We start from the raw sequence: 15,167 nt of genomic DNA on the forward strand, positions 1-15,167 counted from the left end.
ACTCACTGAGGCTGTGACTGAAGAGATACTCCCAGCAACTGCTGGCTGGGTAGGATAGACAGAAAGCCACATAATTTTGCATGAAACATTAATCTGTTCTGAACTCCGGGGAGAAAAGTTCAGGGTGTTGCAGCAGTAACAGAACAAGCTCCTCCTTCCCTAATCAGGATGTGTTATTGGGGAACAATTAAAAACAAGTCAGGGGTAATTAAAGGTAATTAAATGCTCTCAGTGGGGAGTGAGATGCTTGTGGGATGCTGCATAGCTGGCAGGCAGAGCACTGCCTGCCTGTGTAGCACATCTGCCCTCCAGGAAGGTTATGAGAGCGCCTGGGATGGGGTGCAGGAAATGCCCCCCCAGCTCTGCACCAGGGGCTGGGATTCCCACAAGCCACATGCGAGCCAGCCCTTGAGGCCATGCAGGCTCAGGCTTCTGGATTTTCCCCCCTGTGGGACACCTTTCCCATTATAAAAGGCAGGTGGATGTCTCTGAAGGAGCTTAGCAAGAGCTGGGCTGGGGCAGGGGGAGAAGCTTGTACCTTGACTAAGAGCATTATCCCCAAAATGCAATGGGATGAGACGAAGCCACCTGTGACCGCTGAGCAGACACAAACAACATCCAGGAGGGGAATGAAGCCACCGATGGGACTGGAGAACAGCTGACTGCAAGTGGGAGTTCAGCCTGAAGAGCAAAAGCTTTCCTGAGAAGTCAGCACTCTCCAGCAGGGCTCATCTTCCCTGGCTTATTGGGAAAGGCTAATAAACACGGATTTACGCAGCGCTCCTAGTTAGACATGCAAGAAGTTTCATAAATATCCGCTTACAGTTTTATATGAATTTCAGCCGCATCCGACTGAGTAACTATAGGTGGAGCTAGAACTACTGTCAGCTCGCAAGGAGAGCAAAGACCCGTACTAAAGCTAGGTGCGTGGCCGGAGTTACACCTGCGTGGGGCATGCCCCATGCTGGCTGTCTTCAAGACAAGCTGGTGGCAAACAGAGCCTGACTGCCCACGTGCTTTGCATGGGGATAACTTTTGCTTTGGAAAGGACTTTTGCATTAATGTGGCACGATAAAGCCGTAGCTTTTACTACGGACCTCGTGCCTGGTGGTGTCCACACATCCGGCACTGCTAAGCCAGGACCCCAGCCTTGGACTTTGGCTGGTTGTTACAGGAAGGCCAGACCTCCAGCTCTGCAATCCCAGTTTAAATCAAACTAGAGATGCATAACCTGCACCAAGGCACTCTGAGGTCTTTGGGGTGGATCGCGCTGCCTGTATAGATGTGAACAGGGGATGCTTCATTCAAACAGACCCTCACACGTGCTGCCAGAACAAGATCAAGTACGTTGCCAAGGAGTGAAAATAACCCTGGACAGTGCTCAGGAGGGAGAGCCGAGTAGAACAGTATTCCCAGCAGCACAAAGTCCCTATAGCTTTTGCAAGGTGGGACAGAAAGTACCTGCCATGCCTAATATATTCCCTGCCCCAACACGTTTTCCCCCTTTCCCATCAAGTGTCAGCTGGCTAATGGATGCTGAGCATGTGCACAACATCTCAGCGTTCATGCCACAGGAAGGTGCTGGCCAAGCCACTTCAGACTGCGACAGAAGCCCGGCCAGCCTTCCGAGGCAGACCAGTACCCCTCCTCACCCCCAGAATGGTCTCTGGAGCCTCCCCCAGGCAGGGCTGCCGGGTCCTTTTGCTCAGACCCGGGTGACAGCTAATTGGCTGTTTAGCATAAATCCAAACTGTCTCTCCCGCTTTCCCTTGGGATGGAGGGAGAAATTTTTAGCGTCTCTGAAGTGAAGAAAAGCAATCTTGTAGGAAGGGGGAGCGAGGGGGGTGGGGTGGGCTCACAGCAGCTGCAGGGTGATGGATGGGTGTTCAGGGTGCTCTCCCCTGCTTCAGCCCCAGGTCACAACAACCTCCAGGAGCAGAGGGGGGTGACAGGTTTCCCTGGGACATCTCTTGCTATGAAGAGCTAGCACGAACCCCACAGCTGAAAGCAGAAGGGAATTACAACCCCATCCTGCTCCTTTGGAACCTGGAGGAGAAGGAAGCAGCTCCTGAGGGGGTGGGAGGAGGAGAATACTCAGCCCCACTCCCCGAGGGTCACAGCAGCAGCCCTACCTGCTTGCGGGCATTATCAGCTGGGCAGGGAACCTCCGTTCCCCTGCCCCCCCCCACCCCCCGCCAGGTCCCCTCAATTTCTGTACCGACCTTTGCTGGGCTGGGCTAAGCCAAGGGAGTGGGCAGAGGCATTTCCCCACTTCTTGCACCTCCTGGTTGTTCCTACAGCAACTCTTATAACTACCTGCCCATGCTCAGGGAGGCACTGAGTCCCTGCCGCTGGGGTTCCCACACTGCCCAACAGTCCTCCCCCTCCACCTGCAAGGCAGAAAGAGGGAAGGGTGAACAAAGTCACATACAAAACGCTATCAGGGCACAAAGCACTTCTCCCAGCCACAGAATGCAACCACCTCTGGGCTGATTCACAGCAAGAGCAGCAGAAACATTTAGCACAGGTTAAAGAGGACATCTCAGTTATACTGGACAAAGAGCCAGAAATACAGATAAGGAAACAAATCCTGAAGAATAAAAGCAGCAGCACAGAGTAGCCCAAGAAACAGCAAGAGCAGTAGCGTACCTTTCTCCTCTCCTCCTTGGTGGTGCTGCTGCTCCTTTGGCAGGGGCAGGAGGACCAGCTGCTCCCCCAGTATCACAGGACCCCAAACATCACTGTGGACCACCTCATGGGGCTGGGAGAAAGCAGAGAGGGGTTTGCTTTTTCCAGCTGTCTTCAGTTTAGCTGCAAAGCAGAAGCCTGAAAGGCACAGCTGAACTGAGGCTCTGCCTGAGCTTCACACACTCCCGCAGGCAATGGTGAAAGCAAAAACTAACCCATTATTAATTATATCTTTCTATTTCGTGGATGCAAACACAAGGTAGAAATCCTTGGAAGAAGCCTGAGACAAGAGCTGCAGATCACCTCACATTAACTCTGAAACCCAAAGGCATCCCCACGGAGGGGTGTCTTGGAGCCAGGCAGGGGAAAGCAACATCCTTCAGACCCACAGTGCCCGTCCCTGCTCAATGAGCACCCCAACTGAGGTGGCTTCTGCATACCTGCTGGTCCTTTGAGGCTTTCCCCATTGGGTCACGCTACAAAATTAGTGTCTCCAACGCTTCATTATAAAGTGGTCAAAATTACAGCCAAAACTGGATCCTGGCAGCTTGTGGACTGGACATAGGGCAGGGTCTCAAACACCCCAGCTTGCGCTCAGGCAGGCCTGAGCTGGTGCCATTAAGATGATCCTTTTGCAATGGGCCATGCAGGGGAGGGCGGGGGGGGGGGGGGGGGGGGGGGGGAGGGGAGGGGATGAAAAAGTTGTAAACCAACTGCTTTGATTAAAATGACTGATATCGGAGCTGTTCTGTTAAGCCACACAACTACCCACTTTATGGCAAGAGCTCTTTGCAGGAGCTGGTGGTTGTAAAATTGGTTTCCCTTCTGCTCTGAAAGCAGAGCAGCAGGGTGATAACTTGAGAGGGACAAGAGTTCCCTTTAGCTAGAACAAGCATGCCTGAAGCCCTCCATTCCAGGTCCCCATCTTGGGCTGGGGACATTTGCCAAGGCCCCAGCTGGGTCAAGAGTTTGAGCCTTCTCTGCTCACTCCAGACTGCTCCAAGGTGCCCAGCAAGCCCTAAGTCACGAGCAGGATGGAGGCGCCTGCACCCACTATTGAGAATTTGGGTCCAGGGGCCCAACCTGACCTTTCAACTTCAGTGTTTGACTTAAGACAGTGGTCAGGTACATGTTCCCACATCATATCCCATGATGGCAGCTGTAAATATGGTCTTTTCTGGGTAAATTCTCCCATGGGAATACTCAAGGAAATCCATTAAATTTAAAGTTACACCAAGGTTTAAGCTCCTCACCAGAGCTGTGGCACCGACAAGACTCTCCATCTATAAGCAGGCAGGTGCTCTGCATGGCTGGGCCACCAGGACCTTCAAGCATCTCCTCCGATTCAAAGAGTTTTAAGGCAGCACTTAAAATGAAAGCCTCTCCCCTGTTACCTTAACAAAGGACAAAAATCATTGACAAGGAACATTAAAACTCCTTTAAAAGCACCAGAGGCAGGAGCCTTCCTGCAGGCTGCAGAGCCGCTATTGAAGCCAGGCACCAACCGCACCGGCTGGCCACGCCACGCCCCGGGACAGCGGTGGGCAGCAGCAGGCACCTGCTGGGGTCGTGCTGGTTTTAATGGGAACCCGCTCACCTCGGCCGTATTCAGCGCACGGTGTGAAGTGCCTCTCTTTGTGAGACGCTCAAAGTAATCCCGGCTTCCCGGTAAGATAATTAAGTTCCACTCGATGGTGCGACTGCTACGATTTAAAGCACGTGCACAGAATGAATAAAGCCTTGTGGGGGGCTTTCTCCCCCTGAATAAGAATAAGTGGCTTTTACCAGTTGAGGGTGTTTCTTCTCGCCTTCTCAGCAGCACTGTTGCGGCAAGCTGAGCCCGCTCAGTGCTGGAGCTCGGACCATCCTTTCCACAGGAGGACCCCATGGATGTGGTACACCCCACGCAGCACCAGCTGGATGCACACAGAGGAGCTCTGCAGAGTTCATAGTCTAAATAGGCAAGAAAACAATCACAGCAGTGCAATCTGCCTTTAGGAGCAATAGCTGATGTGAAAACAGAGAATTACGGGGACGACATCCTGATGCTGTCTCTGTTTCTGGCACGTGTTTGACATACCCATGGGAATAAACACCCCCATGAGCTGGCCCTGCTGTTGCCCACACTGTACGGTGGTGACAAATGGAGGCACAACGGCAACTATGACAGTGCCCTGGGGACCCTGGGCTGAGTAAGACTGCTGCATCCTCAGGCCTGTCTCATGCACCCATTTAGCTCTAGGGGGGCCCATATGGCAGCGGCTGCTGGCACCCACGAGGTATAAGGGCTGCTCAGATGAAGGCTGTCTCCAAATCCCATCTGCTAATGTGGGCTGAGCCACTGCACACGGGGCTGGAGCAGGCGAGGGGGCTATTTGCAGCCTGGAAAGCCTGAGCATCTCAAAGGGGATAGGATCCAAATTCAGGAAGCCATGACATCTCTAAGCTTTGAGCCAGATAACATTTATCTGAAACATTAACATTTTCACCCAAGGCATCCTGTAAAATACTCACCTGCTCCATCACAGCAGCGGCACATCCCTAATAGTCAAAGAGACATCAGAAGACCTACCCAGCAGCCCAATCTGGGCTATTCCTACCCAGCAGCCCAATCTGGGCTATTCCCACCCAGTTTCTGAATGAGGTCCATCTTTATAGATTGCTGCCACTTCTCTGGAAACAGAGCTGTGCACGTTAGCATCAAGAAAGGGTTAAATTCCTGAGTGAGCCTGTAATTACATTTTTACTGTAGTTTAAAAAGGCCATCTGAGGCCCTACAGGAGCAAACATTTTCCCTTTTAATGACACTGTAATAGATTAAGAGGGACCTGTCTCCCAAAAACCATTAAACAAAGGAGATGGATTACCCTGGCGACCAGAGGAGTTGATCTCCTGTGCAGACACCAGAAAACAGGCACAACAACTTCGGCACAGATGTGGCGCAGGCAGGTCACCACAGGTTTTCTCACTGTCCCTGCCAGTCTCCTAACAGCCACTGAGGCAGCGAAGCTGGGCCAGAAAAAAAGAAAATAGAAAGTGCTTTTGGGGTGGGAGGAGGTGTTATTGCAGATGTTTTGGTTACTGCAAGATATTGCCTGGGAGAAGGACCGAAGGGGAGAGACAGTGGGGGAAATATTTATCAAGCTTCAAAAGATGCAGATGGTTGCAGTGGAAGGGAAAGTGCATGCAGGATGATGCCAGTAGGAGCAGGATTAGTTCCAGTCTTGTAAATGTTTTGAAGTGCTCCCTGCTCCAGGCCACCACATCACTGCTGAAGCTCCAGAGTGCGCTGTACTAACCAGGTGCTCTGTGCAAAGCAGGGTGCCAGTGTCTGCCCAGTCACCGCAGCCAGTTCCAGGGTTTGGGAGTAACTTCCATCAGCATCCTCAGCGCTTTGCACCAAGCAGCCAGCCAGGACACATGCTCCCCGAGCTGGCCTGGGGCCGTGTCACCATCCCAGCAGGCTCAGTTGATGCCTGGGCTGACCCCAGGACATGAGCCATCTCCAGCCAGGACCGGAGGGGGACACATTGCTGACCCCCTCCACTGCTCGCAGAGGGATGCTGGCCCTGCCGGGGCTTGCCAGCAGAGTCACCTGCCTGTGACTGGCAGGATGGAAATCTGCCTAATTAGTGCCAGTAAAAGCAGCAGCAGCAGCAGGGGCCTGGGCAGCCCCTGCCAAGCAAGCATGTTCAAATCAAACGGCAGCATCTTTGCTCCAGAGTTTACAAGATGTTTCTTTCAAACCCTCATTAAGCCCTTCTGTCATCCCCCCTGCAAATGCCGGCCCCTGCGCCCAAGCTGAGATGCCACCACGCACAGCCACAGCTCGGTCCCAGCCCTGCGCTGCTCCTGCTGCCGCTGGGGATCCGCGGGTCTCAGCACGGGTGGTGTGGAAGGGCCCAGGAAACCTGAGGGACTGGACTTTTCCTCTTTCTGGGCCATCCTCCAGACACAGCCACCTCTGTAAAAGGACACAGGATAGTGTGTCTGGAGAGTCCCAGGGAGCAGGGCAGCTTCCCCTGACACTATAGATGTATCAACCCATGTTTAAAGCCAAGCTGGCCAGCCGAGACTCCAAAATGCCTGCAGAGAGGCAGGTATCTCCCAGGTGCAATGCCACTTAGACTGGGAAAGGTAGGGCAGGACGTGTGTCTGCTTGAGTCTGGTGAAGGACCCAGCTCGTAGCAAAAGGCTGGGAAACTCCTGGACCCCAAACAGGGGCTGGCAGGGAGCTCAGTGGCGAGAGAAACGAAGAGAGGTGATAGATACGTAAGACATCTCACCATGATGGTTAGAAAGGAAGAGTCTCCACAGGGAGGGGGCCAGTCCCTGAGGATGGATGCGTGGGGAGGGGAGGGGTAGGCAGCTAACTGGGACATAGTGGGCTCAGCAAGTCCCTCACCACGGAGGACGTTTCGTGCTTACCTTGCCTTTATTCTCCCCTCTTGATTTGCTGTGGTTGGAGACCTCAGATGATGGACTCGCAGCTTCTGCACACTTCAGGCATTTCCTGCTCGGTGCAGCATCAGGTGACAGTGGGACAGGGTCTGAACTGGAGCTCAGCTGCCCCCCTGCACACATACCCAGGTGAAGCGGGCAGGGAAGCAGGCAAGGCATGCAAATACATCCCCATCAAGCTGTTCTTTGGCATCAGCAGAGGGCTATCAAATGGGAACAGCCAATGTCTTGGACACAATTTTTAAAAATAAGTTGATTTCCTTGGACTCCCATTAAATGCTCGGCAGCAAGTCCTAGCTCTGGGTGAGTGCCCAGGCACCTTCCATCATTACAGCAGCCTGGCCCGCGGCTTCACTGCTAATTGCACAGCCCAAACCCACCCATTCACCAAACCGTGCCTCAGGTGTTGGGACACAGCACCGAGGAAAGTGCCTAACTGCAAAGCCCCACACTCTGCAGGCAGCTTTTCCTCCCCAGCTACATACCTATCCTTTGTCACAAGGACTGGGGTGCACCTGAATGGGGGTGGGGAACCCCAGACTTTGTGCCAGAGGAATAGAATGCCCTTGGCAGGTCCAGCCTGAGAGCAGGGAGCTGGGTCGGGCCATGTGGCTCTTGCTGTGTAGAGGGAGCACAGAGAAGCCCAGCCAGCACCACACCTGGAAGTGGGATAGTGGTAGCACTCTGTCAATATTTTATTCAGCGCTTTGAACAATTAGTCCTTTTCCTTTTGCTATGCTCATGAACCTGTTAAGTGCCATTTATAAGCAGCAAGATGCCCGAGAGAGAGCCTGAGAGGCCAGGAGGCAGACATCAATAGGGGAAATGAGATGGAGCAACTCAGCCCAAGTCCCCAGCCACAAAGAAAACCAGCCCTCCTGCTGTCCTACACACAGTCACTCCAGTCCTCCCCTCGGAGTACTGCCTGATTTTCCCTGCACTGGCTGGCTCACACAAGCACTTTCCTGCCCAGTGGGGCATCCCTGCAAGCATCTCCTGTCAGCCCATGCCTGGACTCTGTAGAGGCTCCACAGATGGCCACCTCCATCACCTGCAACTAGCAGGTGATAAAACTAGCACAGAAAGAAGCTGTTCAGTTCTGGGCTATTCCTGGCCTCCCACCACTGCGCATTACTCAGAAATGGTCAGGGCCCCTGTGCAGCATACCTGCACCCTCCTTCAGGGCAACTAAAGTAGAATTCATAGCAAGAGAGCACAGCCATTGAGTTGGGTGAAAAAAAAACAACCCTTGAGAATAAGTAGGTGGTAAAGCAGAGCCACATGTGATCAGCACACCCTGCAAAACCTGCTGAGCAAAGCCCCAAGGCATTTGCTTGTGCAGAGGTTTGCTCCCCTCCAGCGATGCTCCCGCCCACGCCAAGCCCAGGCGCTTGGCCAGCCCTGCCACATGCTGCTGGGTGACCCAGCACCTGCCAGGGAAGTGCCGGCTGTGGCGGCTGTTAGACATTCATGGGGCAAGGGGGGCAGCTGGAGGCGAGGGACAGCCTCAGTCAGTTTGGGAGGTGTGTGCCCTGTTGCTGCCCAGCTGTGTGCCGTGCGGCATCTGCCCGGAGAGATGCACGTTGATCAAACAGCCACCCAACAACCAGCACAGCTGTAACGGGCATAGCTGGCAGTGCTGGCTCCAGATCAGAATCAGCATCGACAAAGAATATGATAAAGGCAACTGGCAGGCTCTCGGTGCCATGGAGCAAAGGGCTTCCTCCCACGTCGCTGGTCCCTTTCTTGCGGTGGCACAGCCACTGGTGTCACCCGCCACCGTGCCTGTGGCCAGGACGGGGCTTGTGCTCAGCTCAGCCCTGCCAAAGGAAAGCAGAGAAAAGACTTAATAAGGAGGTGTGCGCACAGAGGGGCTGGGTATGGGGCAAGACTGGAACCAGCCCCGCAGGAATCTGTCTTGGCAACTCCATCAAAAATGCATTCCAAGCTTCACAAAATCTGTTCTGGTTTTTGGGCTGGGGGAAGGCCAGGGGAGAAGCACTAGAAAATATCAGGTTCCAACACTTAGACAGTGTTGTATTATTCCCCTTTGGATGCTACTTCTTATTTTGATTGAAAAATATTTTGCAGTCTGACACAAACCTCACTCTTGCCTGAAGAGCCAACATCAACATGAAGTTCTGTGAGCTCCTCAGAGGGCAACACTTAAAATTACAGAATGAAAAAAAAGTAAAAAGCAGCAGCCGCCTTTTCCTATCTTAGCTTCTTCCTTCCTAGGACTTTTGGCATTTGTGTCATAGGGAAAAGAGCAAAAACAAAGTCACGTTTTAGGGTCTCAAGCTTCCTGCTACACTACCCACAGCTTAAGGGAAGGCCAGCTCCCAAGCAGCAGGGCAGTGCCCAAACCCACTCTGCTCCCACTCCAGGATTACCACCCCCAGAGAAAAGACCCTGGCAGGCTTTTCTGTGCAAAATTATTCCTCCTGGAGCCAAACCAAACGCCTTCCCCTCTTGGCATAGCATCCAGGGGCCAGGCAGACTGTTGATAGTTGTTTAGTTAATGCTGGAAAAACCTTGGATCAGGAGAAAACCAACATTTTCCCCACAGAAAAATGCAGCCCTCAACCCCTTCCTCAGGTCAATTAAGGCAACACTGCTAATTAGGCTTCCATCTAACCATCTCACACCCTTTCCTTAGCCAGCAGTTTTCTACCCACCCTTGTGGGGTCATTAAACAGCCTTTCACTAAATGAAAAAGCCCATGAAATTGGGCTAGGGCAGGCTTGCAAACACCTTCAGCTTCTGGATCTCAGCAATATGTTTAATTTCTACCAGAGAAACTCAAACCAAGAGGCCTTTGCAAATGGTCTCTCTATAGGGCAGTCCATGCATGGGCGTTAAAAGAATTTGTGCCCTCTCTTTGCATTTGCTCTAGCAGTGTGGAAGGGAAAAACTTCTATTTGCACGTGCATTTTTTGTGTATCAGAGTGCCTCCATATAGGCTTCCTACAGCATCTGCCTGTGTGGATGTGTTTCAGGCTTGCTAGGGGGTGTGAGCCTGTTTATTTGTGTCTGTTTATGTATCTGCATGCTGGCTGTTTGTTGGTACGGGCTGCATTTCCCTCCACATATGTCTCTGTGGCTACGTGCCTGATTGCGTAGGAGAGTTTCCCATGGCTTTTTGATGCCATTCCCAGGCAGCTCTGACAGCAAAAGGCACACTCTGCAACGGGAAATTATTAGACAGCAAGGGAAGAAGAGAAGAAGCACCACAAAATGATTCATTTGCAGAGAAAAGCCAAATGGGGAAACAGTGCGCCAGAGGGTGTTTCTGATGGCTCCCCCCGGGGGCACCGCAGGGGGCAGATGGGGTGTTCGGGAAGGGGTGTTGGGGTTGCGCAAAGTCACTCATAGCCAAGCAGGGTGGAAGGGAGAGCCACAGAAAAGGGAAACACATTCCTGCTGCCTCAAGGGATGGTTTTCAACCTACATATCATTCCTTCAGGGTTTTAAAGGCATGTTTCCCACTCACATTTCTCTGGCGTCTAAACTGAGAAGCATCCAGAGCAACAAAACCATCTGCAGCATCTGCATGGCTCACAGGAACGCCATGCCCATGACACCGGTGTCCTACACCACAGCAGATGGCTCTTCCCAATGGAAGGGTAATCCAGTTCCTCCCACATGGACTCCAGACACAACAGCCTCCAAGATAACCAACTTGAATAGCCAGCTCCCCAGTTCAGACACTGAAGCAAGGCAAGGATACATCATACACCGAGCTGTGATGGCCCCAGGAGGTACATCCTTGATGCATCTGCACTGCAGGAGCTGCTTTCTCCCAGACTAACAAGAGGCCCAGCAGCACCACCCTGCAGACATCACACTAGGCTTTCTCAGGCACCTTGGGATGACAACCACCACCCCCCAGATCCCAGGGATCTGCATAAGAACACTCCCTGGCCCTGAGGTCCTGCCCTCCTCCATCGCTATCACCTGTGAAACATGAGACCTGCCTGCCCTTGCTAACGAACGAAGGCTGATGGCTTAATGATTCATCCATCTTTCAGCCTCCTTACGAGCTTCCCTCCCCCCATGCTGACAGGCCGGGCAGCTCTTCTCTGCTCTAATTGCCTTACAAGAGGATTTCTGGTTGCATTGGGTGCCTCATGCCAGCCTCATACGGTCCTTCCATGCTGTATTCTGGGCTTGTTCACCACTCGTGACCAAATTTCCCTTTTCTGGGTACATCTCTGCACGTGACTGTGCAAAGCATGCCCTCCTACCTGCCTGCCCGCCCCCACCAAAGGTAGTAGGAGCCACTGACACCCTCCATGGGTGAGCTCAGCTCCACAGCAGAGAGCAGATTCCCCTTCCACAAAGAAATTTTGCCCTTCTGATCCCAGAAGCTCCTCAGTGGCCAGACATTCACCTTCCAAATCCCTTGGGATGCCAACGGGGTAACAAAGAACCACCCACGAGGAAGCTGCCCATGGAGGACCGTGGGCTGCAGGTGGAAATAAGCCCCCCCAGCAGTCTGCAGACACCAGACACCGAGCGATGTCGGCTCTCAGCGCCTTCCCCCAGCCAGACCCACGCTGTCAGCCCCATGGTGGGCAACCCCACCTCTGCCCCACCCATCTGCACCCCTTGCATAGAGAGGAGGCATGACAGGGGTGCTGGGCTGAGGCTGCTCATCTGCACAGACCACCCCACCCCACCCCACTCCACCAGCTATTCATTCTATTTCCAAGCAGGTATTTAGCTTCAAGTTTTCCTTGCACCCCATGAGGTTTCCCCCCATCCACAGCACACAGCAACCCATAACAGGCCACTGAGTAGAAGCATCGCTTGGGTCATCTCCATGACAAAGGTCTCTGGGGATCCCATCCATTACCCTCTTATCAGCACCCCTCTTTGGTTCATTTCTTTAACAAATCTTCCCTGTGCATCTTGGTGGAAACAGCCCAGAGATAATAACAGCAGATATGTGTTGACCTATGGGATTCCTGGAGTGATCAAACTGTCAGATAACAGAATAAATCTTTCTCGTGGGCTGGGGATTAAATCAGAGAGTGTTAGCTGCTGCGGCTTCTTATTTATTTCTGTTCTCTTAAATTGCATTTCCCTTCCCCCCATGAAGAGCACTTGCTGCCTACAGCTGTAAATTACTGCAAACCTTTATGGTAAGTTTAGACACTGAGTCTCTTAACCTTGCAAACACCTCTTGTTTCTCTTAATGGTCTCCGAAAGCTCTCAGGATAAAGAAAGCAAAAAGAGGAATATGATTTGATACTAAGCACATACCTTGGCATTGCACAACAGCGTGACCCAGTCTGAAGATCACCTAAAACACACGGGCTCAGTGTTTAACTCTTGGCTATTTCACTGCCTGGCTTCATGACCTTGGACACGGAATTTCATCTCTGCTTTGCCCAGCCCTTCATCTGTCCCTGCTTCTCCGCAGCCTCTTGAGGCTGAGGATGGTCTGGACCCTGCCAACAGGGCTGCAGGTTGCTGAGGGCACTGCTCTCACCCACAGGCACGCGTCCTTCCCCCAGAACAGAGCAGCTCCCCAGTTGCTTTGGCAGGGGCTGCACTTGGGTACCTGGGCATCAGGCAGCATTGCTGGGATTTGGGTACAAGATCACCGTGACAGCTGTAGACCACCGAATCGCCTGGTTAGCTCCAAAAGAGTGGATGAAGAAATATCCAGAGGTTAGGTCTGTAGTGACTATTTAGAGAAATTTTTGATGTGGTGAAGTACGTTCTCCTTCCCCCCCCCCCCCCCCAAAAAAAAAAAAAAGAAAAAAACCCCACCAAAACAACAAAAATCCCCAAAACAAGTTAAGTGTGAAATTTACTGTGAAATGATTACTCCCCTGGAAAAGTTTTTACATTTCACTGCTTAAGCCCCAGTGTCAGAGGAGGGTCCTGCCCAACCCCCTGACGTCCCTCCACCTCCCCAGTGTGAGCTGCCCCGGGTCCCTGTGAATTAGCAAAGCAGCTGCCTCCAGCACGGTGCGTCTGGATGCCACTGCAGCCACCCGGCGGTTAGCACGGCTGTAAGACCCTGCTCTGCCTCCGGCAGGATCCAGCCCCTCCTGCCCACCCCCTCACAGCCCAGCAGCCCGGCTGCCAGCGGTACCCACCCCGCTGCAGGCAGAGGATGGGGCCGGGATCCCGGAGCACTGGGAGTCACACCAGACACGACGAATGCAACAAAAGAAGTTTGGTAGCTGGTGCTCTTCAGGTGCAGTAGTGCATGTCCTACAAAGAAAAAACACCCCATCGGAGCTGACACTGCACAGGCTTCAGGCTGCCGTCCCGTGCTGCAGCCGTCCCAGCCCGGCCGTGGGACTGGCACCAGAACCAGCCTCCGCAGGACAGATTAAGCCGGGTGCCAGTATATCGCCATCGAGATTGGCAGACTGATATCAAGTCCAAATGTGGCACGTTAAACCAGAGGGGAGAGCAGCTCATTGCTGCTCCTGCAGTGCCAGGTCCCCTCTCCCTCCCCTCGGAATTTTCACCTGAGGAAACTCTGTTTGCATGTGAAACAACATTTCTAGAGTCACCTCCCGTCCTATTTGCACCAGCTGTTGGTGCTGGGGGCCAGCTCACCTTCCTCATCTTCCTCGCCTTCCTCCCTATGCCAGACTCGCTTGCAGATCGACATGATCGCATGAGAAAGGGAGCCCGAGGGAGGCAGGGACTGACACACTGATGGACAACCATGCAGCTCTACGCAGACAAAACTGTCTTGTGACTTTCTAATCCTTCCTTGGAGCAACAACTTTCTGAATCCCACCCCAACAGCCCCTCATCGATGCCCTTGCCAGAGCCCCAGTGAATTCCCAGGGCTCTGTCCTCAGGGCTGAGCGCATGAGAGGAGGCCATGGAGATGAGCGGGGGCTGGAGCATCTCTGCTGTGAGGACAGGCTGAGAGGGGGCTGTTCAGCTTGGAGAAGGGAAGACTCCAGGGAGACCTTAGAGCAGCTTCTAGAACCTAAAGGAGCTGACAGGAAAGCTGGAGAGGGGCTTTTTACACGGGCATGCAGCGATAGGGCAAGGGGGAATGGCTTTCAGCTGGAAGAGGGCAGATTTGGATGAGGTACTGGGCCCAGGCTGCCCCGAGCAGCTGTGGGTGCCCCATCCCTGGCAGTGCCCAAGGCCAGGTTGGATGGGGCTGGGAGCACCCTGGGCTGGTGGGGGGTGTCCCTGCCGGGGCAGGGGGCTGCAGCTGGATGGACTTTACAGTCTGTTCCAAACCAAATCCTTCTATGATTCCCACTCCCTCCCCAGCCCTTCCTGCAGCCACTTCAGCCTCCCTGCTGTGATCTAGACACTTCTTGCTGTTCCTGGCAAGAAAACCCCAGGCTACGAGACCTAGTTCCCAGACAGACACTTCTAATGAATTTTGATTTTATAAAAACAAAAATCTCAAAGATGCCAAGTCAGCTGATCCCTTTTCAAACCTCATTAAGTGTCCCACAGAGCAGGGAGAGACGAGCTGCTCCATATTTCCTATTTCTTTTTAAACACCATCCATTTAAGAATGGTGAAAGCTTGATCAATAAGCAGCACCGACATGGGCTGCCCGGGGTGCTCACGTGCTGTTTCATTAGAGGATGATTGCTCTGCCAGCAGCCTGCCACCAGGAGCCCACACTGTGACCAGCGGGGAACAAGCAGCCAAGTTCAAAGCCAGCCCTGCAAACCCACCCGCTGGCAGGGCTCGAGCCGGGAGGGCAAAGGACTAGGGAGCAATGTACATGGCCCACCGGGTGCTGGGGAGACAGCGCTCCTTTTCATGCTCCAATTTAGAAAACAAAATAGCGCTGGCACCCCTGGGGAGCTGCAGGAAACTTCCACTCAAATGGTAGTGAAAAAAAGTTTCAGGGAAGGGAAAAATCAGTGCAAAGGGCAGCTGAGTGGCAGGGGGATGGCAGCGGGGGGACGGGGGCCCAGCTGGCCGATGGACGGGGCGTTGTTCTGCACCTCCCACCCCATCACAGGGGAGAAACGTGCTCGAGCCCCCAGCACTCAGCCAAAATC

This window comes from Falco rusticolus, chromosome 3, assembly GCF_015220075.1.
Source record: "Falco rusticolus isolate bFalRus1 chromosome 3, bFalRus1.pri, whole genome shotgun sequence".
In the NCBI taxonomy this organism is placed as follows: domain Eukaryota; kingdom Metazoa; phylum Chordata; class Aves; order Falconiformes; family Falconidae; genus Falco; species Falco rusticolus.